Source organism: Lissotriton vulgaris, chromosome 7 (genome assembly GCF_964263255.1).
Source record: "Lissotriton vulgaris chromosome 7, aLisVul1.2, whole genome shotgun sequence".
Lineage (NCBI taxonomy): Eukaryota > Metazoa > Chordata > Amphibia > Caudata > Salamandridae > Lissotriton > Lissotriton vulgaris.
In genome coordinates this window covers 949,121,167-949,125,411 of record NC_141695.1, presented here as the reverse complement: position 1 = coordinate 949,125,411, position 4,245 = coordinate 949,121,167, and positions in this window count along the sequence as shown.

The window sequence follows — 4,245 nt, the reverse complement described above, 5'->3', positions numbered from 1 at the left end:
TAAGCAGCACTTGACTTTACTTAAAGACGGTGCTGACTTGCGTGATTTCATAATGGGACCACGCAAACAGCGTAAAAATGTTTCATAGCGGCCGGTATATACGCTGCATACAACGAAGCATGGAAAATAATGCAAATTGAGACAGCAGAAAAAATACGAGATATTGATCGTATAAATTTGGAAAAATCACTTTCTGTTGTGAACAATGGGTTAACGACTCTATCTTCCAGAATATATTCACTGGACAGTATTGTATCATCTGTCTTTGACATAATAGAGCAGGACTTACTAATGCTACAGCATGGTCAGTCCCAATTACATTCTATTGTACAGCTTGGATGGACGTTGCAAAATCTGTGTTCAGGCTAAGTACCATGGTGTTTAATCAACACAACATCATTATTCGGTATCTTTAACCTTGCTGATAAACAAATCAGTTTGGCACAAAAAGGAGCAGATTATACAATCCTGAGCATTGAAAAACTCGAGAGATTACCATTGACAATGTCAGAAAGACCTGTCATTGAATGGATAATACATGGAACGATTACAATTCCGATAACAACTTTCCAGTTTAATTATTGTCAAGAGTATATACCAGCAGGCCAGTATGAAAGGTTGGGTAAAGAATACATCAAATCAACTTGGGATTTACCTTTTACACCCAGATGTTATAGTGAAGGAAACAAGGAGGTATTTCTTAGTGGTAAAAATTGTAAAAAATCACTAAGCGGTACACTTCTGTGTCAGGGTATTAATTTTCATGGAGCCTGCGAAGGGTCTTCAAACAACCTTTCATTTCACCTGCATGGCACACCTGCAAAACAGATAGAGCCATTTTTTAGACCACTTTCGAATGGTAGTTACATTTTAATAAGTGACCACAGCTGTTGTGGCATGCTGCCAGGAAAAGCCTATCTGACAACTGCAACTTCCAGGGCCATTTGCTGTATGCAAGTATTGTATCCACACAGCAATCCAGATATGGGGGCTGCGTTATGGCCTCGGTTGAATATCTCTTCTATTCGAATTGATACTTTAAGCAGAATGAAGTCTATTCTTTTACAAACAACTGTGCCTCTAATGTCATGAAAAGAAACATATGAACTGCAAGTTGCAAGGACGACAGCAGGGATACATACCCTTTTATCAACAAATTGCCCCGTACATTTCGTAGAAGTGTTAAGTCAAATCTTAAACATGTCTGATACCAGTGGCATCGCACATGTATTGAAGACAATTTTTTCGGGACTGTTAACACCATTTGAAACAGTTCTGGGCATCTTCCCGAATTTTGTCCATTCTGTCTTTGGCGGCCTACCCTTGATCTTGGGACTCGTGGCAGGAATTTTATTTTTGCTTCTTCTGCACCGATATGGCAAGCCAATCCACAGGCAAGACTCTAGCAACAATGGAAGAAACGATCCTAGCAATATGATACTGAGACCGTATCACTAAGGTCCTCGGATTGGCCCGGCTAAGAGATCTGAGTACAACTTGGTTTCTTTCATTCAGACCGATCTGGCAAAATTGCATCATACCTGTGCTTCGATGTCTGCTATGCGGAGAAAAATGCGTGTTGGACATCTGTCTTACACTACAATCAGCAGTACCAATGGATATCGATACCTTGCTAGGTCCTGTAACGACTCATGCATCGTGTTGTCCCCAGCGGCTACCGATTCTGATGACGGCATTCGTTGAGACTTCCCCACTACGAATAGGTGGCGGCGAAGTACGAGAGGAAAGCAGCACCAAACAGGTACAGCCTTCTGTGAGCATTGCTGATCCAACCATCGATGATAGCAATCACGCAGAGAACTGCACAGTGGCAGTATTTTCAAACTTGGTCGAACTTTCACCTGAAGCGGTAGACCAATTTCTTGCAGGTCTGTCTGAAATAATGTTCTCTCCAATCAACGAGAATAACTCTTAAATAAAAACAATGAGCACACAGCGTTCCCTGAACTCTGAATTCGGCCTTCAGTTTTTTTTAAACAAAGCTACCGAAAATATTTGGAACTTTTCCCCTGAAAGCGAAATTATTTTGCACATACTTCCAAAATATTTACCTTTTTTTTGGCACATGGTACTCTGCTTTAAGTAGAACTATTCTTAGAGAACAGAGCTTCTATTTTAGGATACTAGAGACAATATTTTACCTCAGCCTCTAGCAGATATACAGCAATTTGTATAAATATGTGATGAAATGGTCTCGACCTTCTTTTCTGTATTTAGAGCCATTTCATGTATAATTTTCGCAATTCGTTCAGCTGATATATATATGCATTTATCTGAATGATAACACTGCTTGAAAAGCGTACAGTACAAATACTCATTTTCCCTGTATTTACCGTATACCATTTCAAATGCGAAATATGTATTTTGGGGTAGGTCGGAAAAAACACATGCGCCTTTGAATGTTTAATATTGCTTAGTTTTTAGTAATGATGGGCATCAATTTGTGGAGTGGGTGTCGTGTTCTTATCTAGGACCCTAATTAGATATTCCCGATTTATGCCCTTGTGAGGTTATAATCAATAATGTCCTGACAAAGGCATAAGAATCAGATTCATATTCTGTAATAGCCCATGCAATCAAAAGCACAGCATGGCTACTCCCATCGACTCCTAGAAAGCACAACGCGTTCTTTAAACAAACCAAGCCTCCAGCAGCCCGGGAAAACCCCCCCTGCTTTTGTTTTGATTTGAACGAGAACTCCTGAAGTCCTGCAAGAACTGTTAGTTCTCTGTGACGTCTTATGTCCAACCTTACGTCAAACCGGCACCTTTTCAAGTATAAAATACCAACAGTTGCCTTAAGCAAACACACGGTGGTTTGGAGCAGAGTGGCCATCTACTTGCCCAAGAGCCCAGCTGATGCGAATGCCCGCGGAAGCTGCCCCTCCTGTTTGACGCACTGAGAGAGACGCTGTCTTTTTCTCCAGCCGAGAAAATCCAGCTCCGGTGTTTCCAGCCTACCCTTGCAGGTTGCTGGGATATCGAGTCCTGAGGAAAGAGATACCAGACCTCCCACATTCTATTACCAAGGTACGGAGCTGATTAAACATTAGGAGAATTCTTGATGCAGATTTTTGGCAAAATTATCTTAACCAACCTAACTTAACACTGCTACTTACTTCTCCCTTCCCACGTATTAGGCTTAGGTCAGGTACACCAGGGTAGGTTTAGTTGGAAGCACCAGTTTAGCCTTTTAGCCAATGTATATATGTATGTATATATTTTAACCATTTTAAAGTTTCATATGGCTAAGAAACCGTATCAATACTTTTACAGTATTATTTCATAATACTACTTTTACTGTACGCACTTTACTTTACTTTAAGTATTGCAATTGTGGCAATTCATTTCTCCTGCATGAGAAGGAAGACTGCTCAATAAATAAGACCTTTTTATTGAAAACGCCCGTCTCTCCATTTCTCTGCATTCTGGTGAAACTAAGTATGCACTGCTGACTGAGTGAAATATTTGTCTATTGTTTTCACACGACTCTAGAGATATACTCCTATTCGGGGGGAGCAAAGTTGTCATGTTTATGCGGTTGTCGGAAACTGAATCCCTTCTTGTCTGAGCCAGGAAGGTTCTCCCTCCCTCTTCATTCAGGAAAGTTTCCAGTGACCTCTGAGCTAGCTGGCGCAAACCTAAATTAAGTTTAACATAGTCAGTAGAGACCTAGATGACCTCAGTCCTACGTCTACACTGCTGTTTAAGTTATTCCAATGCGCAGAGCCTATTGGAAAATAGGAACTACACTGCAGGCCTGTCATGGACCCAAGTTGCTGGTCCATGATGGATGGGAATTTACATAGACGTAGGGCCATTAGCTGTAGTTTTCTGTGGACCGGGAAGTATGGAGCTGGAGTGAGTTATTTGTAATTGGATATTATCATCCAAGCATGTTTTCTCGTGCTAAAAGTTGTTTTGTCCCCTAGCAGCGAGTGGAATTTTGCTGATTTGTTAATGGCTTGCTTAAAACCCGGGTAAGGCAGATTCGTTTTCCAGAGTTCTCTTATGCAGGTGTCTGTTAAGGCTTTTTTAAAGAATTGGTTGTATGGGGACTTTGCGTCATTTTCTATTTTGTCCCACAAGGCCTTATTCAGTTCTGAGGCTGCTATTTTTTGTTTCAAGCTATACCAATGCTTCAATCAATCATAGCATTTGTAAAGCGCACTACATACCAGTGAGGGTCTCAAGGCGCTGGGGGGGGCGGGTGCTGCTACTGTTC